The sequence below is a fragment of the Myotis nattereri genome (genome assembly GCF_964212035.1).
Source record: "Myotis nattereri genome assembly, chromosome: 10".
Taxonomy (NCBI): Eukaryota; Metazoa; Chordata; class Mammalia; order Chiroptera; family Vespertilionidae; genus Myotis; species Myotis nattereri.
The window spans coordinates 42,192,943-42,220,725 of record NC_138085.1 but is presented as its reverse complement, the minus strand read 5'-3'; positions in this window follow the sequence as shown (position 1 = coordinate 42,220,725).

Genomic DNA, 27,783 nt, shown 5'->3' with positions numbered 1-27,783 from the left:
CAAACAAAACTTCCCACAAATTTCATCTCTGGCAGAGCATCACTCTGCTAGGGCACTCCATTTACATGAAAACAACTAGAGAATAAGATATAAAATAATTAGTTGCCGAAACCGGTTTGGCTCAGTGGATAGAGCGTCGGCCTTCGGACTGAAAGGTCCCAGGTTCGATTCCGGTCAAGGGCATGTACCTGGGTTGCGGGCACATCCCTGGTGGGGGGTGTGCAGGAGGCAGCTGATCGATGTTTCTCTCTCATCGATGTTTCTAACTCTCTATCTTTCTCCCTTTCTCTCTGTAAAAAAATCAATAAAATATACATATTTTTAAAAAAAGATATAAAGTAATTAGTGACTTGGTTTTGTGTGTTCCAGGAAAGCAAGGATCAGCATGGATTGGGTTTTCGTAGCCACATCCGGGAAGAAGAGAGTTTGAGGGGAGGTAAGGCTTGGCCTGGGAAATCAAGTAGTGGGAGTCTAGGAGGAACATTTGAAGAAAGATGGGAAATAAATGGGATGGTGAAATTTGTAACTTAAGAACTTGTTTGGGCATCAGAAAAGTTATCAGGCTACTTGCTGCCTTCATTTCTGGATCTGTGAAATGGGCTTCACTTCTGCAACTCCCTCCTTGAGGAGTGGGTAGCATTTGGAGGACTGAGAGAACGTTTGCCGTGTGTTCAGAGTTCTTTAAAGAAAAGCCAAAGAGGACTACAAGGCATTTATTCATTCATTATGAAAACCTCCCCCAGCCCCCGCCTCCCCAACCTGGAGACTTTGGTTATAAAGAAATAATGCAATGACTGTGTTGCAACATGTTTTTCTCCTGGTCTGTTTCTTATTCCTCTTATTCCTCTGCAGTAAGAGGCATGGACGTTTAGATCTCAACTGAAGGCATTGATTGGAAGGGTTTCTCCCAGAGTTGGCCTACTTGGAAAGCAGGTAATCTGAGCTGGAGGAAAAAGGCAAAAAATCTCTGTTAGCACACACAACACAAAGCTTTTAACTCAGATCAGAGAGTTCAATTGGCCTTTAGTGTGAGGGGGGTTGAGGGGATGGGGGTGGGGACTGGAGGCAGTCAAGTTGTTTGGAAAGGAGATGGTGGGAATGTTATGCCTTTCCTCAGAGTCAAGACTTTGTTGGGGTGTGGGAAGCGAGGAGGGAGGGGAATTTGCCAAAATGGAAAAGGGGGAGCTAGAGAAGGGTAGAGAGTTATCAGAAGCCAAGGCCTCCTTTCAGGGAAATCTGGATGTTGGGTTGGTTGGTGTGTTTTTCCAAAATCCAAACTCCTGTGATTCAGGACTGTGGTTTTAGGAACTATCCAACTACTACTTTGTCCTTGCACGTAAATGGCCAATTACCTCAAACTGTCAAAAGGGCCCAGAAGTCTCAAAAATCAGTTCCCCAAGTCAGGGAATGAGCTGACCCGTTTTTTAAAAGTTTCAGGCATAGGTATGGAGACAGCAAGGCTCTGTGTGGGTGTATGGAAGTGTGGGGGGAGGATTAGAGTCTTTCTTTTTTAAAAATAGTTTTATTAAGATATAAGTCACATACCACACAATTACCCATTGAAAGTGTACAAATGCACTGGTCTTTAGTATATATATACGGAGTTGTGTAACTATTACCATAGTCAATTTTAGGACATTTTATCAACTCAGAAAGAAAACCCATGCCCTTTAGCACTCCTCCCCCTTTCCTACCCTACCCTAACCCTAAACAACCACTAATGTACTTTCTGCCTCTACAGATTTCCCTGTTCTGTACTTTCCTATGAATGGAATCATGTAGTGTGTGCTCTTTTATGATTGGCTTCTTTCATTTAGCATAATGCTTTCAAGGTTCATCCTTGAACCATGTTGTAGCATGTATCAGTATTTCATTCCTTTTTATGGTTGAATTATATTTCATTTTATGAATATGCTTCTTTTTGTTTATCCATTCATCAGTTTATATTGGGTTGTCTCTACATTTTGGCTATTATGAATAATGCTGCTATAAGCAGTTATGTACAAGTTTCTATGTGGACATATGTTTCAGTTCACTTGAGGATATATTCAGGAATGGAATTGCTGGGTCATATGGTAATTCTATGTTTGTCTTTGTGAGGAACCACTGAGTTGTTTCCCACAGCACCTGTATCGTTTTATATCCCCACCAGCAATGCATGAGAATTCTACTATATCTATACCCTCAGAATAACACCTGCTTTTTTTCCATTCAAATTTTTTTAAAAAAATATTGTTTTATTGGTTTTGGAGAGGAAGAGAGAGGGAGAGAGAGATAGAAACATCAATGATGAGAGAGAATCATCGATTGGCTGCCTCCTGCACGCCCCCCACTGGGGATTGAGCCGGCAACCCTGGGCATGTGCCCTTGACTGGAATTGAACCTGGGATCCTTTGGTCCGCAGGCTGATGTTCCATCCACTGAGCCAAACCAGTTAGGGCCCATTAAAATTTTTTATAGCCATCCTTGTATTAAGTGGTGCCTCCTTGTGATATTAATTTGAATTTTCTTAATAACTAATTGAATTATTTTTTGCATCTGGTATGGGGTAAAGGTTTTATTTTATCCTTTTGCATGTGGCTCTCCAGCGCCATTGGTTGAAAGGCTGTTCTTTACCCCATCAAATGGTCTTGGCACCCTTGTGGAAATCAGCTCACCATAAATGTAAGGGTTTATTTCTGGATTCTTAATTTGATTCCATTGATCTATATGTCTATCCTTGTGCCAGTATCACCCTGTCTGGATTACTTCGTAGTAAATTTTGAAATTGGGAAGTGAGTGTTCCTACTTTGCCCATTTCCAGGATTGTTTTGGCTGTTCTGGTCCCTGGAAACTCAATATGAATTTTACAATCACCTTGTCAACTTTTATACAGAATCCTATCTGGGAGTCTGATAGGTTTTTGTAGACCAGTTTGGGGGATTTTGCTTACTTACCAATGTTAAATCTACCAATACATGAACATGGTATGTTTTTCCACTTATTTAGATTTTCTTTAATTTCTTTCAACAGTGTTTTGCAGTTTCCAGAGTAAAGTTTTCTACTTTTTTGGTTAAATTTATTTCCAAGTATTTTATTCTTTTTGATGTTATTACAAATGGAATTTTTCTCTTAATTTTTAGATTATTGCAAGTATGTAGAAATACAGTTGATTTTTAAAAATATATTTTTTTTGATTTATTTTATTTTTATTTTTATTTTTTTTACAGAGAGGAAGGGAGAGTGATAGAGAGTTAGAAACATCGATGAGAGAGAACCACCGATCAGCTGCCTCCTGCACACCCGCCACTGGGGATGTGCACGCAACCAAGGTACATGTCCTTGACCGGAATCGAACCTGGGACCCTTCAGTCCGCAGGCCGGCACTCTATCCACTGAGCCAAACCGGTTAGGGCTACAAATGATTTTTTTTTAAAATATATTTTATTGATATTTTACAGAGAGGAAGGGAGAGAGATAGAGAGTCAGAAACATCGATGAGAGAGAAACATCGATCAGCCGCCTCCTGCACATCCCCCACTGGGGATGTGCCCGAAACCCAGGTACTTGCCCTTGACCGGAATCGAACCTAGGACCCTTCAGTCCACAGGCCGACGCTCTATCCACTGAGCCAAACCGGTTTTGGCATGATTTTTGTATATAAATCTTATAACCTGCAACCTTGCTGAACTTATTAGTGCTAATAGTTTTTTAATGGATATCTTAAAAATTTCTGTATGCAAGATAAAGTAACTGTGAATAGAGATAGTTTACTTATTCCTTTCCAATCTGGATGCCTTTTCTTTCTTTTTCTTACCAAATTGTCCTGAAGAATGGTGTTTTAGAAGTTACTGGAATGACCAAAATCTACTGGACCAACCTGTGGAGAGAAACTCAAAAGTGTACCCACTGTGTGCTTAGCATCCTACCAGTGATCATGCATGCATTCATTTATCAAAACAAATCAGGAGTCATTACTCAGAGCCAGGAAGCCTGGGCTCCCATCTGATAGAGTATTCATTGTGTCCTAAAAATTTAATAGGAATGCCCTTCTCCTCTTGAATTAACACTTATTAAAGACTTTTTTTTTTTTTTACATATTTTTTCCTAAGCAATAGGGACATGGTGCTGAACAGGAGTGGCCACCACTGAGCTCAAGGCCTAGCCAGGGAGATAAACAAGCCAAATTGATAATTATATGCTCATGAGAACAATGCCGTCTATGGGAGGGATATACAGAATAATATGGGAGTTTAGGAGAAGAGGAACTGGGGGAGGGCAAGGGGGGAAAATCCTAGCAGAAGTAGACTGATTGGGACATCTTGAAAAGCAGGCAGGGGGCCCAAGTGTATTTCAGGCACATGCCAAAGCCCCAAGTGACCCTTCACCATGACCAATTTCCCAGTGAGTTCTCTTTCCCTATTTGGCTAGTGTGTCCATAGAGTGTGCAGATGCCCCAGCAGGAGTCCTCGGTTCTCCTGAGTGAGCTTAAGAGAGAAGAAACAGAGAGAAAGAATGTCTGGGGCCAACCAGGAAATGTAAAATTGACTTCCTTTGGAGAGAAATTACTTATCCTTGTCATCTTCCTCTTCTCAGCAACTCTCCTCTCCAGGCCTATCTTGCAGGTGACTTTGTTCTGTGGATCTCTCCTGGACTCAGGGCGAGGGGCCTCGGCTCAAATCCTGCCTTCGGTAGCCACAGGTATCTATTTATTTTGTTCAGTTGAAAAGGTCCCTAATATACCATCAAAATGTCTGTTTGTAGGGTGACCAAGCATCCTGGTTTGCCTGAGATTATCTCAGTTTTAGTATGGAAAGTCCTGCATCCTAGGAAGACCCTTAGTCCCAGGCAAACTGGAATGGTTGCTCATCTTCTCAGTATGCCCTAAACAGGAGCAGTCTTCAAAGTGTGCCGTGCCAGCACGGCCAAGGGTGAGCCTGAGTGGGGGCGGCTGAAAGGCTTAGAAAAGACAGACAAGAGAATGAAAGCTGGGTCTCGATGGGATGCTGCTTCTCTGAGGGATAGCGACGACGCCCTCAAGCCGTGTCTTTATTTTATAGCAGATGCCGGGAGGCAAAGTAAGGACGTGATCAAGATGTTTACAACATTCTCATGGGTTTCAATCCTACTCAACTACATGCACCTGAACTCTATCAAGCCCACATCACTCAGACATGTGGGGCAACGTGTTCGGACCATAGGTTCAAGCTTACAACTATGGCTGTTGGCTATAATTGTGCTGGGAGGGCTCTGCCCTCCAAGCTGGGACTTGCATATGGCAATGAGAGAACTGTGCCCCCTCATCAGTCCAAGGCTTGAACCTGTCCAAAACACTGTAGCTGCTCCTCGCACAAAGGAGTTTCTTTAAACACCCAGAACCAAAAGTTTTAATAATGCATCTGGGAAATGCTATGATCTATTGTTGATTTGTTAAGACTCTGGAGTTGAAATTTTAAGACCTAGGACAGACTTTCAGCACTGCCAGTTACAGTTTCCAGACTTTGGGCCAGTTATCTAACATTATGAGCATCAGCTTTCACATTTGTAGAACTGTGGGAATAATGTTAATCTTTTAGGACTGTTGAAATGAAATGCAAAGTGCTTGCACAGGCTCTGGAACGTTATGAGGGATCAATAAATGATCAATACTTTTGTTCAGAGGTTAGAATATTATGGATGATGAACCAAATTCTGCCAGCTTTCTGTTTTTATAAATAAAGTTTTATTGGAATAGAATCACAACCATTTATTCACAGGTTGTCTATGACTTCTTTGAAGCTAAAGACACAGTTGAGCAGTGACAACAACCCTAAGCCTACAATATTTATTTTCTGGTCCTTTATAGAAACATTTGCTGGCTCTTGCTCCTATTAATATTACCAGACACAGTTGAGCTGTCATTACTCAGAGCCAGGAAGCCTGGGCTCCAGTCTCATAGGCATTAGCTCTGTGACCTTGGGCAGATCACTCAATTCCTCAGGATTTATGTCCTGTTCTGTGAAACAAGCTGATGATGTGTCGGGCCCATGGCCAACCTTCTGGGCCCTATATTTTGAACCTATGAGACACTTAGGGAAAGAAATTCTGTGAAAGGTGGGTGAAGGGTGTAGTGAGTTCTGGCTTTGATGCCTCATTCTCAATTTCCCCAAATTTGATGAGGCACTTCCTTCCTGAGCTGCACCCTTTACAGTAAGTCTCAGGAGTCTTCAGGAGAGGGCAGGCTGAGCAAGCTCATGGAACCTGCCAGAACATCTTGGTCAACAGCTCTGGAGAAGTCAGGGGCTATGTCCTTCTGCCAGGGAGCCTGGTTTCTAGTGTGAGGAACAATGAATCATGACCCTCTCTACCCGAGGGGCTATGGAGAGTCACCCTGATTTGCTAATGATAATTTTTAAGTGACTCTGAGCCACCTCAGAAGTCTGCCTTTACTTTCCTGAAAGTGCTGATTACAGAGTTACCCTGTGGTTTCATAACTGGACAAAATAAACAGAGAGAGAGAGAGAGAGAGAGCGAGAGAGAGAGAGAGAGAGAAAACCTGGCCTTCATAAGGTTTCCATCACATAGAAAAACTCCCACCAACTATTTGGATGTACTCCATAAAGAAATCTCTTCCTCCTTTCCCCCCCTTCCTTTCATTCCAGCTACTCTTCCTCATCTTTCCCTGAGTGCCTACCTTGTGATTTACCCCTTCAAGAACCTTCTCTATCTAATCCCGGTCACCTCATTCTTACCTTTCTGCATTTCTGGCCTGTGTGGTTGGAGCCTCTATTCAGCCTTTTCTCCATAGGAATTAGTCTCCTCTTCCCAGAAGGACTGTCATTCCCACAAGGGCAGGGCAGGGGTTGTGCTATCTACCTCATCTGCATGCCCTCTGGGCTTGGGCTGGGTACACAGGAAGTGCCGCCCTGCCCTGGTAGAATGTTCTTCTCACCTGCCACTGGCCAGTTCCTGAACAGGGTTGGAACTTCTCAACCTCATCCAGGCTGTGGAGGTTACATTAAAATTGTTTTTTTTTTATGTTGAAAGTATTACATATGTTCCCTCTTTTACCCCATTGACCCCCCCCTGCCCCCCCCCCCCGCCCTCCCCCCCCCCCCCCCCGTGCCCCAGGCCTTCAGCACTCTATTGTCTGTGCCCATGGATTATGCATATATGCATACACGGCTTTTGGTTGACTATGGAGATTACATTTAAACCTCCCCAACACCCTGCTTTCTTCTTCACTTTGTTACACTAGCAGGTTGGGTTGATTCATCCTGCCCTGCTCATTCCCTAAGGCTATTGTGTGTCCTCTGATTAGGAGAAGATCAGAGTTTGGCTGGTGGGCAGCCTTTCCTTAATGATTGGAAAAAAAGAAATGTAACATTACCAAAAACCAGTGCTCATCTACCTTGTTCTATTTTTGTGGAGCAATTAGCATTCTGTTGCTATGAAAGCCACCAGTGTCACGAGGATGTCTAATTGCACTGACGTATTAGAGCACGTTTGATTTTATTCTGTCAGCAGGCTTCATTTTGATGAGATGGGTGGAAAAGCTAAACTTTAAAAAAATTAAACCAGTGTGGACATTAACCATCACCGACATTCTAGCAGGAAAACTCATTCAAGAACACCTCCTGCACTTATCTAGGCAGCCTGTGAAGTGGTCTCTGGGATCCCAGCTGCAAGGACATTCCTCCTTCCCCCAGGGATAGTGACCAGCGTGGGACAAAGGAGCCAGGCTCATTCATTCACTCATTTTTAATTGTGTCTACCAAGTACTCACATATACGAACACAATGCTTCAGTCTGCATATTCCTTTAATGCTTTATGTTTATATTTATATTCCATTTGTTTTCCACATGGACTTTGTATTTCCTAAGTTTATATAGCACACACCTGGTTAACCAGCCCCTTTTGGAGTTCATGTGTAGTTGGACAGCGAGAGGAAAATTTCACCTTCTACACCTGAGGTGCCAGCCACAAGGAACCATCTGCTATTGCCCGAACGTATGCTTTTCAGGGAGGAAATGCTTGGTGCCAACCCCATAAAAAGCCTTGGGGTCTGGCTGATGCTGAATCATCAACGGGAAGCTGAGGAGCCATCAGGCTCTGAGGTGGGAAGGCACCTGAACTAGTGTGGGGGTCCTTGTGTGACTGGCCCGCTACACTGACTTTGCTAAGGAAAACACTGTTAACTGCAAGGTAGGCTTTGGCATTTTGCTTTGAGTCCAAGAGGGAGCCAAGGAGCTGTTTGATCTTAGGTACAGCAAGTAACCAAAGTTTCATCTTACTCACAGAGACCTGCACATTTATAGGCCGGCGAGGCTCATTTGAAATGGTCATTGAATTCAGGCAAGGTTAGAGAAACATTTTTTTTTTTAAAATATATTTTATTGATTTTTTACAGAGAGGAAGGGAGAGAGAGATAGAGAGTCAGAAACATCAATGGGAGAGAAACATCGATCAGCCGCCTCCTGCACATCTCCCACTGGGGATGTGCCCGCAACCCAGGCACATGCCCCCGACCGGAATCGAACCTGGGACCCTTCAGTCCGCAGGCCGACGCTCCATCCACTGAGCCAAACCGGCCTCGGCTAGAGAAACATTTTTGATGTTACCTTGAACTTTGTTGTCCCAATAGGCACTAGGCAAACCTGCCTCTCTCCCAGGTTCCTTGTTAAAAGGGACCCATTGTTTTTCATTTCTTTTGTTTTCACTCAGTTTGCATTTTGTATTCTTATCAGTTCTTCCTCAATAAAGGGCATAATTCATAACATGGCTCCTACCACTTGCATTTTAAAAAAACTCAACACACACTTTGCCCTGAGTGATACAATTTCTGTGCTATCTTTATAGCCAGTTTTTTATAGAAGCGGAAGACTGCCTATTTTCAAGACTTAAAACAGCATTTCCTACCAATTTGGATACTGTTTTGCTCTTTGCTTTGGTGGTTTCCCAAACATAGGCAGGCATCAACAGATTTGTCTGCAGGAAGCTGCTGCAGATGTGGAAAGAATATGAAGAAAGTGTGAAGCCAGAGGAGGGAGGTGCTGCCGCACCCCTGGCTCGCCTGCTCAGTGTAGGCTTGCTGGGTTGGCAAGCAGCCTGATCAACCTCAGGGCCTGAAGGCTCTGCTCATTTGGGCCCAGGCCAGGGCTGCAGCAGAACCTTGTCTCATTCCTCTCTCACTGTTAACCCAGAAGTTCTGTTCCATATGAATGGACGAAAGGCAGAACCCATTTCCTTCAGAAAGTCCTCTGGTTATCCTGCACTTGCGTGTGGAGATCTGTGGAGATCTGTGAGGAGAATCTGACTCGAGTGCATGGAATAATTCAAGAGTAGCTCCTGAGGTGGCCACTAGAGAATGGAAATGGCGTGGGTGGCTCTTCTGAGAGGGTGGAATTTGGGATGCCCACCCAACCCTCCTCTAGGAAATGGACACTGGTAGACCTCCCTCCTTCCTGAAGCAGTCAGGACCACGATCCCCTTCAGAGGGAGGCCCAGAGTTCATTCCCCTCCAGTGGGACAGGGATGGCATTGTGCTGGGAGTTAATGGGATGGTTGACCTTGTGAGCTCCGAGGGCTCAAGGGGAAAGAGAGATGCTGGATGGAGCAATGGCCCCTGTCAAACTAGAACAAGAAACCACAGATGTAACGGGAGCAAACAGATTTTCTTTTTTACCCTGATTGGGAAACTACTTCCTTGGAGGATGCCAGGAGCCCATGGTATCTTTGTTATTTAAAATATCATCAGGAAGTAGAGATTGTCCTTCTTTTTCCCTCTCCATGTGCTCAATCCAGCCTTAGAGCACTTTGTCAGCTTACCTTTTGTAACAGGTCCTGGTCCATGTTTTGTTCTGGCACACACCTTGGGCCCATCCTAGGCATTGCTCACCTGAAATTGGAGGCCACTAACCATTGTCCTGATAAGTGCCCCGTGGCTTCATGTTTTGCTGTGTGCCTTCCTTTAATTCTGTTTAGCTCATGCAGCTTCATAAATGTAAATACTTTTCATGTATTCAGAATCATGAGTTTACATAACATCACATACAAAAGGACTACATGACCCAGTCCTAAACTCCAGTCTTCCCAGGAAGATAAGATTCTTACATGAAACAATCTGAGACTAGTCAAGATGAAAGAGCTATAGTTAGTATAGTCCTTGTTGGACTAATTAGAGGTTTAGGTGCTCAAATGAATGATCCAGTCAGAGAGTTCTAAGACTGGTGTGGAAGGAGATAAATCAGAGATGGCTGCAGTTTAAAAAAAAACATATATTTTGATTTTGTTGATTTCAGAGAGAAAGGGAAAAGGAGAGAGAGATAGAAACATCAATGATGAGAATCATTGATCGGCCACATCCTGCACACCCCCCACTAGTGATTGAGCCTGCAAATCAGGCTCAATTAGAACCATGACCTTTGGTCCATAGGTCGACACTCAACCACTGAGTCACACCAGCCGGGCAAAATGGCTGCAGTTTTCAGGAAAGACTTAACTAGAAGATGTAGGCCCTTAATTAGTTCTTGGAATTTTATTTAGTTTAAAATATGTTTTTATTGATTTTAGAGAGAGAGTAAGAGAGAGGGAGAAAGATCAATTGGCTGCCTCCTGCATGCCCTCTACCAAGGACTGAACCGCAACCCGGGCATGTGCTTTCACCTGGAATCAAACTGGCAACCGCTCAGTGCATGGGACAAAGGGACAACACTCGATCAATCGAGCCACACCAGCCAGAGGTAGTTCTTGGCATTTTAAAATGGGTGATACTAAGTTTATGTGGGCATTTCAGGATCAGGATCAGAGAAAATTAGAAGAAACTAGAGGAGCAAGAATTGCTTAGCTTTTGATAGAAACGAGACATTGGGTTGAGGGAGACAACTCTAAGGACAGGTAAGAATTAGTAGAGCCGAAACCGGTTTGGCTCAGTGGATAGAGCGTCGGCCTGCGGACTAAAGGGTCCCGGGTTCGATTCCGGTCAAGGGCATGTACCTGGGTTGCGGGCACATCCCCAGTGGGAGATGTGCAGGAGGCAGCTGATCGATGTTTCTAACTCTGTATCTCTTTCCCTTCCTCTCTGTAAAAAATCAATAAAATATATTTTAAAAAAAGAAAAAAAGAATTAGTAGAAAGAGGGGGCAGAGATGGAACATGGACTTGAGAAAACAGCCCGTATTATTTGGACTGTGTGAGATGGTTTCCAAACAAACACCCTTCCCCTTTCTCCATCCCATGCCTTTTTCAGTTTCCAGACTCTGACGTCATGACTCAGTGCAGCTGCAGTTATGTATCTTTTCCTTTCCGCTTGACCCACCTCAGCTAAAGTACCACTTTCTTGGCACTCAAAGTGGGGTGCACTGCCAATGGAGCAGATGAGAGCCTGGGTTTGGACTGTCAGCCTGATGGAAAGCTGAGGGCTATTGCATGGCCTTCCGTGAGGAGGCCACTAGAGAATGGAAATGGCGTGGGTGGCTCTTCTGAGACGGTGGAATTTGGGATGCCCACCCAACCCTCCTCTAGGAAATGGACACTGGTAGACCTCCCTCCTTCCTGAAGCAGTCAGGACCACGATCCCCTTCAGATGGAGGCCCAGGGTTCGTTCCCCTCCCGTGGGACAGGGATGGCATTGTTCTGGGAGTCAATGTGATGGTTGACCTTGCGAGCTCTGAGGGCTCAAGGGAAAAGAGAGATGCTGGATGGAGCAATAGCCCCTGTCAAGCTAGTACAAGAAACCACAAATGTAATGGGAGCAAACAGATTTTCTTTTTTACCCTGATTGGAAAACTATTTCATTGGCGGATGCCAGCAGTCCATGGTATCTTTGTTATTTAAAGATATCCTCAGGAAGAATTTGGGTGGGCCCTGGCCTTTCCTAGGTGGAGGAATAGACACAGGACTAATGAGGTTTCATTAAGATGATTGTGGCAGGGGCCTTGGAAATGGTACCTTGTGCCCAGAGCTCTGGAACGCTCCTGTAAATTAATTCACTTATGCCCATCTCTTCCCAAGACAAGTTAGAGAAGGGGAGGGCAGACCCATAGAGGGAAGATCACAAGTTGTTGGAAAACACAATTTCCTTTCATTATATTGCTCCCATCTGCATTATTCTAGTTCAGTAAAGGGTTGCCATGGCTGGTCACCTCTTTAGTTGCGCTGATCTGATTGTGATAGTATACCAGGAAGAGATGACTTCAGTGACCAAGTCAGCTCAGACAGGCAGTTTGGCTGCTTACCAGCAAATAACTGGAAAATCCAGGTCTGATAGGGGAATTTGGCCTGGATAACTTTCTTTGTGGAATTTTGGCATAAGAGAAAGAAAAAAAGGCAATTCATTTATTTGCTAATCTTGTGAGAGGCATGATAGTTAGAAGGAGGGGCTTTAGATTCAGTACACTCACGTCTTGTGTCCCTTGCTTAACAGCTGTATGTCCTAGTCCAAGTTTGCAGTTTCTCCAGACTCAGTTTCTTCATCAGTAAAATGGGGATAATAATAGAGTTGCTTTAAGAATTTGAGATATACACACACACACACACACACACACACACACATATATGGCACATGGTAGTCAATCAGTTAATTTTGGCCAATAGTAATAATTATTGTTTATATCTAAGATTTGGCTAGGGAAGGTATTTGGTGGATTTAATGAGATGGGCCATTTGGCAAAAATACATACAAAAAAACAAAAAACACACACATTATGATATACGTTGTTAAAAATAAAAATAAAAATAAAAAACACTGGGTAGAGGGATGAGTAGGGTAGATGCCCTTAACTTCCCCATGCTGACCACACCTGACATTAAGCTCTGAACGCTGGGTAGCTGACTGGGGCAGGCTAACTGGCTTTCATCACCCGATGAGCAATGAGAGCGCAGTGCTCTGTCTTGCTGGTGGATAGCACTAAAGTTTTGAGCTGGAAACTATAATATATGCATTCAAAAATATTTGCTGGTTACCTGCCATATCCTGGGCACCGTTGTAGGAGCTGGGGATCCAGCAGTGAGCAGTCAATGTCCTTGACCCCATGCAACATACACGGAAGTACCTACATGTAGACAAATGAATAAGGTCATTTCCGATGATGATGAGGGCTATGGGGCCATCTTTTCTTCCAGACTCAGGTATTGGAGGATTTGCCATAGCAAAGACTCTGAATGATGTTGAACGTGGCTTTCAAGGTCACCAGTGCTGATTCCATGGGCCTACCTATGTACACAAGGAACTCCAGGGCAAAGCTTCTGGCTCACGAGACACAGCCCTGCTCTCACTGGTCCCCAATACAGAGGGTCTCTAAGCGTGGGAGAACCTTGGAAAAATCCCTTTTCCCTCCTCCTGGGATTATGTTAACAGCACTTATATCCTAAAGGGCTCCTTTGTAATAAAATTTATATTTCCACCTAATTCAATACTTTCCTGCTCTCCCTCTTGTGCAGGTCTCTGTGCTAGTTGAAAGGTTAAACATGTGTAGAGTCCTTGAGAATACATGCTTATTAGTCAAACAGAAATATGTCCCCCCTTTTTCCCCTCCATTCAGAAAAGTATGTCTGGAAACATCCACCAACCAATGCCAAATGCCTGGGAGTCAGGAAGAGTGATGCTTACCAAGCCATGAAAGTCGGGTTTTTATCCAAAGTGAAAATTACGGAGCTGGCTCTCTTGAGCCTTGGATCTGTGACACAGGAAGCTGAGTGGGCCCTGAACTAGAGGTCAGGGGAGCCCATGTTCTCTGGAAGTTAGTCATATGACATTGGGCAAATCGCTGAATATCTCTGGGGATCAGTTTCCTCATCTGTGAAATGGGACAATTCAAGGGTTGTCGTGGGGCTCAAACAAAGTAATGATTAGTTTCCAGTGCCTCAGCTGTGAAGCAAGCAGGCTATCAGCAGAACAGGGGTCAGCTAGAGGGGTGGGCTAGGGCTAGAGGGATTAAGAGGTGAGTGGTATCTGGGATGTCAGAATCTTAGGGGGCACAATGACGTTCAGTATGAGCCAGCCTGTGTCAGTACCCATGGGGTCATTCTGGTACCCATGGGGATGTCTGAGGTGAGGCAATGGGGGCTTATGAGCAGGGTGCCAGTTCTAGGGCCTAGTTTAGTGGGTGGGAGGTAAAGTAGAGATTTAGCCAGCAGGTGAGGCTAAAGATAGAATGTGCCAGGTTTCTGAGAGTGGGCTAGTGCAGGCTGGGTAAGGAGTCGGGGGCAAAGCAGGGTGGGTTGGGGTTCAGTTTTAGCTTTGTTAAAGGTATCCTCAGAAAGCGAAGGTCTGTTCTATGCCAAAGGTTGCTTTTCTAACTGTTGAGACTGGGCCATGACCTCCTCCTTCTTTGAGAAACATGTTCTTGATTTGACAAGCTTGTTCACAGCAAACTAATGGCACTTGAAGGAAATTAAAGGCCTGTATATCTAGTACGTAAGACAAGGGCCCTTTTCCTTTTACCCTTCCCTTAAGCACCACTACCTTTGCAAACCTTCTTGACCTCAACCCAAGCTGGGCATTGGAAAACTTACTGAAAGCACACATTGATTGTCTCACTCTCTCGGGCTAAAAACTGAAAGGAAAGCAGAAGAGACTTCTCCTCAGAAAAAGGAAAAACCTTGTTTGTAAGGAGCATGAAATTCTTCGAGTGAGAACTAAAGAAGGGTGTGGAGTGGTTTGCCCTTGAGGTTTCGTGAAGAAAGCGGACCATAGCTGCTGTGCTTGCTTAGTTCAGGGTGACTAAAATCCATCAGTGACGTCAACCAAGACCTGAGGCAAACTTTTTCTTCTTAAACATAAAATTCCTTGATAACCTAGATTATTGAAAAGAAATGACAAATATTTGACAGATATTATCTATACATTTACTCATTTGTATGCAAAAATCTATTTTGTAATTGCACATGAGTAACATCATCTTTTGCTTGGCAGTATTGCTTTAATAGTAAGTTTCTTCTTCTATAATCTGTTTTAAAGTTTGCAGGCTCAGTCCTCAGGCCACAGCCACGAGGCTGGACAAACTCACCTTCCATACCCCCATCTAGTCCCTAGAACCATCTGTCCCATGTGCCCTGCCAGAGGCACCTGCAGATATGGTGGGTTACCTGCACAGAGAAGACTCTAAAAAGACTGTGGAGCAACAAAATAAAATAATAATGGATTACAACCCAAAGTATAAAATAAGTATCTGAGTCCATACTAATATAAAGGCATGATTAAATAAATAAATGGGGCAAAGAGATAAAACTCCTGAGCAGAACTCCAAATAACAGGTAGATATTCCACCCTCAAGAAGATGGAACATAACTCTATATTAGTTTCCTCTGGCTGTGGTAACGAATTACCACAAACTCGGTGATTTAAAATAACAGAAGAGTGGCCATTATCAACAAGACAAGCAATGACAAGAGTTGGAGATGTTGTGGAAAAAAAGGGAACCCTCATTCACTTCTGGTGGCAATGTAGACTGGTACAACCCCTATGGAAAGTAGCCTGGCGATTTCTTAAAAAATTAAGAATAGAGCTCCCAGCAATCTCACCCCTGGGTATATACTGACAAACTTGAAATCATGTATTTACAAAGATATATGTGCCCCTATATTCATTGCAGCATTATTCACGGTGGCCAACACATGGAAACAACCAAAGTGTCCTGCGATAGAGGACTGGATAAAGAAGATGTGGTACAGATGCACAGGGGAATACTACTCAGCCATAAGAAAGGATGAAAAAGCGCCACTTCGAACAACATGGATGGACCTGGAGAACATTATGTTAAGTGAAATAAGTCAGTCAGAAAAAGCCAAGAACCATATGATTTCACTCATGTAGGATATAAAACTGCAACTCATGAACACAAACTGCAGTGGGGTGGTTGCCAGAGGAAGGGGGTGGGAGGAAAAGGGGGTCCTAATATATGGTGACAGGAGAAGATTTGACTTTGGGTGGTGGGCACACGATACAGTATACATATCTTGTAACATAAAACCCCACACCTGAAACCTATATGTTGTTATTGAATTTGTTGGGGTGACATTGGGCAACTTTTATTGCTTAAAGGTGGTTAGGCTCTACTTTCAAAACAACAACAACAACAACAACAAAAACCCACAACAGAAATCTATTCCCTTACCGTATGGAGTCCAGAAATCCAAACTGAAATCAAGGTGTTGACAGCTCTGTGCTCCTCGGAGGCTAAGGGGTCATCCATTCCTTGCCTCTCCAGCTGCTGGTAACTGCTGGCCCCATTCCCCCAATCTCGGCTTCTGTGGTCACGTTACTTTCTCCTCCTCTGTGTCAATCCTCTCTGTCTGCCTCTTATATGGACACTTGTGATTGCAACTAGTCTCATCCAGAGCAGTCTCTGCATGACAAGACCCTTAATTTAATCACAATTGCGGATTAATTTTTGCCCAACAAGGTAACAGGTTTTGGGGACTAGGATGTGAACGTATTTGGGGGCCATTATTCAGTCTGCCACACTCCTCATTCCTTACATGGAAAATGTGCATAGGAACTTTCATCCAAAGAGGACAGCACGAGAAGGGGTGGGGGAAAGAGTAACTTTACAGTGGAGACAGCCGACAAACACACCTCAACCAGGTGGTCAAGGTTAACATCATCAGCGATAAGTCACATTGTTTGTATATACCCTCCACATGATGTGACGAGAATAGCACTTCACCTCCGTGATGTTCCTCCCCAAACCACATAACCCCAGTCTAATCATGAGAAAAACATCAGACAAATCCTCGTCCTACAAAACACCTGACGAGTACTCCTCAAAACTGTCAAGATTACAGAAAGCGAGGAAACTCTGAGAAACTGTCACAGTCAAGGGTAGCTTGAGAAGGCAGGGCTAATGAATATAATGTGGAATCCTGGGTGGAGCAGAAAAAAATATGTTTGGTAAATACCAAGGACATTTAAATCAAGTGTGGACTCTGTTATTCATAATATAGCAATATTGGCTCTTTAATTGTAACAATGTTAACTATAGGGCAGGGGTGGGCAAACTTTTTGACTCGAGGGCCACAATGGGTTCTTAAACTGGACCGGAGGGCCGGAACAAAAGCATGGATGGAGTGTTTGTGTGAACTAATATAAATTTAAAGTAAACATCATTACATAAAAGGGTACGGTCTTTTTTTTTTTTTTTAGTTTTATTCATTTCAAACGGGCCGGATCTGGCCCGCGGGCTGGGCCGTAGTTTGCCCATGGCTGCTATAGGGGAAGCTGGGTGCCAGGCATGTGGGAACTCCGCACTATCTTTTCAATGTTCTGTAAACCCAAAACCTAAACAAAGTTTATTTGGAAGAAAAGTATGTATGAAAAAAAGTTTTCTATTTATATTACAGTAATGTTAAATTTATACTGAATAGGTCTGGTAAATGCGTGCATTAACCAGTCACTGCGAGTCAACAAATGCACACGGCTGAGGTGTGGCTTAACGCACGTGGGGATATGGGCCAGCTTGCGTGAAACGGCTGCAGAAAGTCATGCCACGTGATACCACAACCAGTTACTGAGCGCCACGCGGTGCGATCAGGTGTTCGTCATTCCCCGAACATTGTTTATGCGCAGTTGTTCTGGATTTAAATGTGTGGACTATAATTGTAGATATGTAGTATTTGTTTATGTCGGTGGAATTACTGCAGTGTTTTTTTCCAACAGATGGCCTAGTCACTAAAATTTGTTAAAAATAACAGTAAATTAATAACAAAAAACCCCACACCTGTTAATTATAAGCATATCTTGGTTAAAAGCATTTTAAAATTAACAGGATGTCAATTTTCACATATGACATATGGACCGGATATTTTGTCCATTAAATCCAGTCTGTTGAATCCAGGTCCCTAAAATTGAGGGCGTTTACTATACATTCACTTTTCATTTATGATGCACATGGTAAGTCACATCAGTGGGGGTCATTTTGGCACTGACAACCCTAGTGTGACTGTGATCTCCGCATCATGAGAGGGAAAGGTGCCCTGTATCTCAGGGCTATTCTCAGCCTCAGTGGGCTAGGCTCCAACTATTTCTGCTTGTTAGTGGCACTGCGCACCCAGACCATACACACCCATCCATACGCATGCCCTCAGTGCCAGATTGGCTGGGTAGGGATGCTAACACAGCCTGTGTTATCTTCACAACTAGTCCTCCCCTGAGGCTTTTGTCTTGAACCTGGTACCAGGGCACACCCCCGTCCCCCCTTTCTTATGGAATGGGAAACCATTTTGGCCTTCTAAGTCAGGCCCCTATATTCAATTAAGGGGGCCCTACAATCAATTGTAATACTGTTTTTTATTTTTGATAAATTGGTGAGTTTATAACTAATTCACAGAGGTACACATTTAACAAATCTCTTAAAATCATACAGAGGCAGAGCTGCCTCAAACTGATTGTCAAACTGCAGCGGGAAGGCCAGGGAGGGTTGGGGGGCAGGAGGGAGGGGGGTAAGAGATCAACCGAAGGACTTGTATGCATGCATATAAGCATAACCAATGGACATAAGACACGGGGGTAGGGGAGGCCAGGGGATTGTCAAGGGCGGGGGGAAAAAAAGGACACATATGTAATACCCTTTGTAATACTTTAAGCAATAAAACAATAAAAAAAATCTTAGCCTTCCTATCAAAAATTAAAACAATTGGAATTGGGAATCATAGACAGTGCTTCCTGCCTTTCAATAGGCAGAGTTGGGATATGCCTAAGGTATTTTTCAAAGCTAAGTGGGTTAGAAAGACTCAGGAGTGTTCAGTTAATGTAGAATGTTTCCTTACAGCTCCCCATCCAACACTTACCAATTGTGGGAGACCAGTTCAGGCGCCCCTGCATCATGGAGTTTTTGCCCCTAACCCCTGGGAAGATGTCGTACCTTCTCCTCTGCTAGGGTGACCGATATCCCAGTTTGCCCAGGACTGAGGGGGCTCCTTGGATGCAGAACTTTCCAAAACAGAAACAAGGACAGTCCCAGGCAGACAGGGACAAGTTGGTCATCCCAACGCAATCCCAGGCTTTGCTCCAAGAAAGATCCCTCCCACATGGCCGTCCCCAAGGCCAGTGAGGACCTCGTGGGAGTGGTTTTCTTGTGCAAGGCAAGCTGCTGAGCCACAGAGAACTCTTTCCAAGCCCCTCCCCTCTACCCTGCCTAGCAAGGTCCACAGCGTCAGCCCTGAAGGCCCCAGCTGCCCCTCCTCAATCCAGAAAACCCAACAAACAGGAGGCTGATAGGGACAGGGCAGGTAAGGGGCCAGAGGCCCAGGTAGTTGTAGTTCCAGTTAATTGGGAGGGAGGGGCGAAAGCAGGAGTATAAAGAGGCAGGTTGGGGCAGCCCCTCTCTTTGACTGGGTTTGGCTGGCGTGAGCTACCTGGGGGCTCCGTGTCCTTGGGTGGCTTGTGTACGCCGTCCCCAAGGTGGTTAGGCTCTGGCTCTGGTTCTGGACTGGCTGCAGAGGCTCTCTGGTGGGTGGAGCAGTGGGGTTGCTGTGGGGTTGTTTTCAAGCTTGCAACTTTGGCTCTTTCTCTGGGTCCTTTCTTAAAGATGCTATGGTCTCTCTTTCTTTTTCCTGCTGAAGCCTAAGGAGACTGCAGCCAACAAAAACCTATTTTGGTGCGTCTCCACTGGCACCATTTAAGGCCTCTTGGCACAAAGAACCCTCCTCTACTTTAGGCCTTTTTTTCCTCCTCAGAAAGGGATACTAGGAAGCTTCGGTTATGAACAAGACAGGGGGCAGTTGGCTGGGCCCCTTATGACCCAACCTCAGAGGGAGTAATAGGACAGGCTCCACATCAGCTGTGGAAGAGAGCTGCAGGCAGGTCCTCTAAGGGTTGGGAATCAGAAGCTGGGGAACTTGGGGACTGGGGTCTGTGGTACAGCTGTTTCTTAGCTACCACTGTTTACCTTCTCCAAGACTCAGGCCAGCCTAACTCTATTAGAACAATCAGACCAAAGAGAAAGCAACGTGGGGCATTAAAGAGATGCACCTGAGACCTAAACCGTGAGCTGCAGGCATTCCTTAGGTCCAGACTGTTCCTCCCCTGAACAATGGGGCCAGTAGCTGCTATTGCGGTGCCTCTGAGCCCCAGGCAGTGCCTTCCAGATGCCACTGCATTAACTGCTCTTGGGATTGTAGATGCCTCGGTGCTTTGGACGCTGAACTGATGAAGATCTAGAACTCTAGCCCAATCCTCCTCTGAGCCAGCTTTTAAGGCTCTAGATAGCTTTAGATTAAGAAGGTGCTCAAAACACGGCCAGCTATCCCTACGGGCAGGCCAACATTTGGCTCAGCTTTGAGGACTTCCTCAGCATGACAGCTTCTGGATGCTCTGACCCAGCCCATCTATAGAGAGTGGCATTCACCAGGGGACCTCTCCTGGCTCTTCGGAGTGGGAGAAGCATGTGGGCGCTCTCCTTTTCCTGCTCCTCCTGATGCAAGCTGTTCCCCAAGAGGGCTGGGAGTCCTGTGTCATAGCCACCAAAAAGTGGGGTCCTGGGCCAAGGCCACATAGGAGAGGACTGGAAGTTACATGTCCTTTCAGCCCTGAGCATTCAAGTGGCACAGCCTTGCAGCAGGAGCAGGAAAAGCCAGTCATTGTAATGGAGTTTGAATTGGCTGGGCTCCAGCCTCTCGCTTTCCCTTCTGTGCCCCTATGCCAGTGGGAAGTGTTCTTCGGCCTCTTACTATGAGCACCTGTGTCCCTCACCCATGTTGTCCTGTCAGATGAAGCCAGTTTCTCCAAAGTGGAATCTGACCAAGCATGAAAGAGATGTGCCCAAGGGACCAGGGGCTTGCATTCCACCACCCCCATGCCCACAGTCCGTGTGCGTGAACTTCTAGCTGCCTGGGGGCCTTCCCTGCTCAGAGCTTGGGCAGTCTGCTCTCTGGGCATGTTGGGCCAGGCTGCTGCACGCCTCAGCTCAGGCCCTCACTTGCCCACCACTCTGCCTGGCTTCAGTCCCCAGGGGACAGTTGACACCTCCCACTGCCAGTGGCCTTTTCATTCGGGGCCAAACGTTCAGTAAAACTGTCAGCTTCAATAAGAGGATAAAACTGTGAAAAAGAAAAAAGGAAAAAAAGGAAGCGGCTCAGCAGAGCTGAGGTTGGCACAGATCTTTGCCTGAGGTTCAGAGTGTTGGTTCCTTTTCTGGGCGGTAGGTGACTAAAATGGAGGCTCTTGTAATTAAACATCTAATAATTAGATCAGACCAAATATCCCTGGCATGAAAGCTGAGGATTAAGAGGCCATTACTGGCTGCAGCTGGGACCTAGAGAACCCTTAGGACCACATCTCCCTAATAATGAAGCCTGGGGAGTGCTGCCTCCGGTCACTGAAGTGTTACCTGGGTACCAGACTGTTAGCAAATATGAGCGGAAAACTTGAGTATTCTTGTAAGCTTAAAGATCATTCTGCTAAGACTCAGCATGGCATGAACTAAATTTAATTGAACCCAGCCCTGGCCGGTTTTCTCAGTGGTTAGTGCGTTGGCCCACACACCAAAGGGTCTTGGGTTTGATTCCTGGTCAAGGGCACGTACCTTGGTTGCAGGTTCCCCAGCCCAGGTAGGGGTGCAACCAATCAATGTGTCTCTCTCATGTTGATATTTCTCTCTCTCTCTCCCCCTCCTCCCTCCCTTTCACTTTTCTCTAAAAATCAATGGAAAAAATATCCTCAGGTGAGGATTTAAAAAATTTCAGTTGAACCAAAACAACTACTTTTCCCCTTAACTGGGCAGGGGTTCAACATTCCTTGCCAATTCCAATGGCTTCTGTGATCAGCCAAGCTTCTGTGAAACATGTCACCAAGAGGAAACATGCCACCCGTCCCAGCATTTCATGGTGATATGTTTCCACACTCTTGTCTTATTCTCCCCTACAGACCATGTTATCTCTACTGCAGAAAGGAGGAAATGTCTTGTCAGCTGGGGCTTTTCAAAGCAATATAACTACTTACCAGTGAAGGAGAGATTTAGGCCTTCTGTTCAGTTAGCTGACCTTTATTCCCGGATGCTGGGAACCACGTGAATTCCATTGTGGCCTGACTCCTTCTGACTCCTATAAACTTGGTCTTTTTTGGCTGCTTGGACGCTGCTGTCCTAACTTGTAAAACAAGGAAGTAAGTGATAGCTTCTGAGGGTTTCACGGACCCCACTTCAGCATGGAGTTTTCCTGAAGTTAGGGTACACCAGCTAAACCATTCCTGTGGGAGCAGGAGCTGACATCCAGCTGGAAGTGAGATGCTAATTGGATTGTTTGAGGCAGCCCCCAAGCACGACCACAAACAGCAGCAGGTGCAGGTGATCTTAAATGCAGGGAGGTCAGTGTTCCTTGTGGAGAACTTAGAAAGTGCCTCTAAGCGTGCATCCTGCAGATCACATTAACAACGAAGTATTGTGATCTTGCTATAAATACGGATACATCTTTAAGTCCCCGTATGCTGCAGGAAGACCACAGTCCACCTCTTATGTGCTTGGAGGAAGCCACCAAAAATCACCCTGTATTGGTCACCAGCCTGGCTCTCTGCTCTAGCGTCTGCAAGTTGCCATTCCCTTTTGTCCTTGCTGCCAGTCAAGATAGTCATTGCAACAACTATATAAAGGCCTTTGTTGGTGGGTGACAGCTAATTCTCAGTGAAATAACAATATAAAGTGTGCCACGCTGGCACGGCCAAGGGTGAACCCGAGTGGGGGTGATGAGAGGCTTAGAAAAGAGAATGAAAGCTGGGTCTCGGTGGGACGCTGCTTCTGAGAGACGGCGACAGCGCCCACAAGCCGTGTCTTTATTTTCTAGCAGGTGCCACGAGGCAAAGTAACGGCGTGATCAAGTTGTTTACAACATTCTCGTGGGTTTCAGTCCCACTCAACTACATGCATCCAAATTCTATCACTCAGGCACATGGGGGCCACGTGTTCGGCTCACAGGCTCACGCTTACAACTACAGCTGTTGGCTATAATTGTGCTGGGAGGGCTCTGCCATCCAAGTTGGGACTTGCATGTGGCAATGAGAGGACTGTGTGCTCATTAGTCCAAGGCTTGAACCTGTCCAAAACAATGGCGGCGCCCCACATATCCCCCTTTACTTTTGTTTTTAAACACGTCTATTTACATGATCCAAAAACTCTAAACAAATTATTCAGCATAATCAGAACATCAAAACAAACTTCTGGTTATTAACAAAACATTCAACTTGACAACATTCATACAGCAACAAGAGAGAACAAAACTCTGGCTATTAATAAAGCAAAATCAATGCAAAATCAAACTTCAAACATGTTAACATTTTCAGGATATCTTACTTAGAGATAAGATTTAGCTCCGCAAGATCTTACAGAAAACTGCCAGTTCACCAACGCTAGCATAGCTTCCACTTGCTTTTCTAACATCTGCTTGGCCTTAGTCGCCATCTTCTTCAGCTGACTCCATGTTGATATGCCTCCGGTGCGTAAAGATATCGATGTAAAACTAGTCCCCTGGATCAGGCTGCTTGGATGGTTGGCCTTGGCCAAATCAGCCCCGTCCGCACAGGTGGAAGTCTGGTCCCTTCTCAGCCTCTTTCTTTAGCCGTGGCTGCATGGAAACGAGCAGCCCTGGGTCCTGCAGAGCTGGAGACCTCCAACTCTGAATCTGGCGTGTCACACAGACCCAAAGTCCCAGGGAGCTATCAGGTCACAAGCAAAGATAACCAAAGCCCAGAAACAATGCAACTGCCGCAAGAGCTTACAATCTAGGTCAGAAATAAGTTACTTCCTCAAACAACGTCAACCACAGCCATTTTCTGTTTCACAGTGGCTTAAAACCTAGGAGATTTCCACCTTATTTTGTATCTCCTATTTTCTACTTTCTACCTCCTATTTCTATCACTTATTTCCTACTGCTTATTTCTGTTTATACCGCTATTTCTACCGCTTATTGCTATTTCTACCGCTTATTTCTGCTTATTTCTCTACTTCTACAGCTTATTTTCTTAAGCCAATAAACACAGCAATGTTAATACAGGAACAAGAGAGAAACCAAACTTCAGACACGTTAACATTTTCTTCAAAATAAGTTTCTTTTGCTGCTGATTTTTATCTACTCAGAGTCCTCGGTTGTGGCTGCATAAGACTTTACAGAAGACTGGCAGCTGACCAATGCTAACAGAGCCATGAACATGGCTGGAGGAGTAGCTTCCACTCCTTGCTTTTCTGCCACTTGTTGGGCCGCAGTGGTTAGCTGCTTCCGCTGACCCCATGCTGGCACCGCGGCCCCTAGTGCAGCCTTTGTTTCCTTTTTCTTCCTCTTTGCTGTCACCGGGGCAACTCTCAGTCTCTTGAACGGAGGGGCAAGGAGCTTCTCTGGGTCCATTGAGGTGATGCACGTACCGTTCTGGCACCCAAATTGGCTGCACTGCTCCTTCTGGAAAGATACAAACACAACCTCTTCCCCAGCTCATTACTGGATCTGGTCGGAACCATCATCCAGTTTGTGAGTTTTTCCACCGGGCTAACCCGGCGGAGGCTATTGTGCTGGAGGCCCGATGCCTTTCGGCTGCTGTACGGCCCTCTGCATCGCAATTCAAAAAGTCTAAGGCATATAGAGCATGACTGAGTTTATTTTGAGGTGACACATAACATCCATCTCCCCCCTTTTGTTTTTAGTAATTGCATTTTAAGAGTACGGTTGACTCTTTCCACTATTGCTTGACCGTGAGGGTTATAAGGAATACCAATTTTATGACAAAGTTGATATTGTTGACAGAAGTGCTGAAAAGCTGAACTAGCATATGCAGGTCCGTTGTCTGTGTGTAGCTCTAGGGGAGAACCTAGTACCGCAAAGGCGGCTAAGCAATGATTACGTGCTTGGCGCTTTCCCCTGTTTGGGGAGTCGAAAAAATAAAGTGGGAGCAGGTATCTATAGTAACATGTACCCATCTCTGCTTACCAAATTCTGGAACATGGGTGACATCCATTTGCCAGATTTGATTAGGTTTAAGAGCCCTAGGATTAACCCCTAATGATTGTACAGGGCAATGAATTACACACAGATCCCACTACTTAACAATGTGACGAGCTTGCTCCCGAGAAATATGGAATTGTTTACGCAGGGCAGCAGGAGAACTGGGCAAGAGAAAATGGGGTATTCTCCTGCACCACAGCGAGGAGGCGATCAATAGTTTCATTGCCTATAGCTAACGGACCAGGGAGATTTGAATGGGATCAAATATGACCAATAAAGCAGGGATACTGTCGTTCTCTAATGATTTTTTTGAAGGCTGAAAAATAAATGAAAAAGTTCCTCTGAACTAGTATGCCCTATAGTAGCGTTTCAATAATTTTGGTCATCTTTGGGAAGATAAAGGTAGTAACTGAAAGAAATTGTAAAACTTTATTTGCTGGATAGTGGCTATCAATCTGTCCACAGTAATTAGTGCAGCTTGCCAACTTGTTGATCGTTGCCAGAGCCAGTCTTGCTGTATGGCTGTAAAGTTTACACTGAGTGCAAACGATACTACAATAAGGTCAGGGTCTTGGCCCACTAACTGGCCTAATCGAAGACAGCCTTGAGCGATCAACTGCGACACTGAATCATGAAAGGGAGTTCATACCTTAGAATGAGCCAGGGGTAGCCATTCAATGACTCCAGCAGCTTGCCAAATAACCCCAGTGGCAAGAGAGGAAGGGAGAGAGATAGAGGTTATCAAGTATTGGCTGGATTTTATATCAACTTGATATAATATTTGGTCTGTATGTGTAGTGGGAAAAATTAAAACCTGTAAAGGAAGGGAGTAATCAATCCTAGTAAGCTGTGCTGAATTGAAGGCATCCTCGACTTTATGTAGGGCTGTTCTGGCTTCCTCTGTCAAACAGCATGGGGATGTCTGAGATGGAGCTCCCCTTAGTACATGAAATAGAGGGCTTACGTTGGCAGTAGTTTTAAAATGGGTCGAACCCAGTTAATTTCCCCTGATAATTTTTGGAAGTCATTTAATGTAAGTAAAGTATCAGTCCGAATTTGAATTTCCTGAGGTCTTATTTTTTGGCCTTCAATAATGCTACCAAGGTAAGAAAAGGGAAATGTTCTTTGAACCTTTTCAGGTGCTATGCATAATCCAGCACAGTGCAGGGAATCCTGCAAATCTATATAAATAGTATTTATAAGCATCTCATTTTTATGAGCTAAGAGAATGTCATCCATATAATGAATAATATAGGCCACAGGATATTTTTCCCTTATAGGATGTATGGCAGCAGTCACAAAATCCTGGCATAAGGTAGGACTATTAGCCATGACTTGAGGCAATACTTTCCATTGATACCTTTTTTTTTTCTTTTCTTAAATTCAGCAAAGGATACTTACAACAAGCGTATTAAAGAGGACAAATCTACGAGGTTATCAGGGATCAAAATAATAGACAAAATATTAGACACAACAGGGATTCGCAAACCAAACCCATACAATGATATCATAAAGCGTTCCCTGTTCTCTAATATGCTGTAGGACCATCGTGGTTTACAAGTCATATTCAAAGATTGGCGAATTAACTCAAGGTATTGATGAAGGTGTTGTACTAGAGCTGTTAATCTGCTATTTCCTTCAGTCTCCCTTGACCATTCAGTCTCTCCTCGCCTTGATCTTCCGGTGTGTAAAGGAAACTCCTCAATTGCTTCCCAGCAGTCCAGTGCACCTTCCACTACAAGCCTAAATAGGGACTACGGCTGGTAGCAATTTGTCCAGTATTCCCACTTTTGAAGCTAAGTTGAAAATTTGGTTTCCCTCTGATAAGGAGAACACATACCCATCACATACCCATCTAAGTGTTGGAGACGATGTAGGTATGTGAGAAATTGCTTTTACGCACGATGATACTGGCTTGACAAGGCTTTTTCGAAGATTACCAGCATACCAAAAGGAAATCATTATTAGATGTCCTGGTAGAGGTGCAAGGTGACTCAATGAAAATCTCTCAAGGTGACGTGACTGCCCTGAGCCCAGTAGAGAATCAAGTTTCTTGATAAAGTGACGTGAATATTTCAATCTCGAGTTTGAATCCTGCAGCCACAGCGGGATCACCATACCAGCTAATTGGTTCTGGCTTTGCTTGAGCTGGAAAATGTTCAAGTGGTATACCCTTGTAAATTGGGGATTTCGATAGTGAAAATGAGTTTTTTTTAAAATCTCTTTTGTGCATCCTGGACAGTTGATAGTAAGGTAATAAGTTTTGTTGGCAAGAGCACCAAAGTGGAGTTGAGAGGATAGTAAATGCAAGCCATGTGAGAAGGCCGCCTGGAAGTGAATTGTATAGTCTTTTGGTGACCTAGCAAAGCCAGTCATGTAGTTAGTTGTAAAGCCTATATGTGTAGAAATAACATTAGGCTTCCCACAAGCCTGCTCTGTCATCAGAAGCAGTGGGAAGCCTGTGCGTTAGTGTTCCTCCCATAATAACTGGGAGTTCCGGTGCATGAACTCCCTTTTCACGTAGTAGTGTAGACAATAGCGTTGTTAGGTGTTGGCCAACAGCACCTTTAATCTTAATCCGACCGCAGGTAGATATGAGATCTTCTGCCATTTTCCCAGTGAGGCCTTCTGGTAGCCCTGTTATTGCTCCTCTATTCTTTTTTTTTTTTTCATCTTTTAACTAAAAAGTTTATTGGTGACTGAAAATGTGCACAAGTTAAAACATGAACACTTTATATGATTCATTTCTAGCATTTGATGAAAAAACAACACCAAGTACTGCTCTAGGACTGGACTGGGCTTATATTTTCAATTTTTTAAATTTTTAAAGGGCATTACAGTATATGAAGTGACTCTTATTTCTTTGTTCTTTAACTGCCATAAGTATAGATTAATGTGGCTGAAGC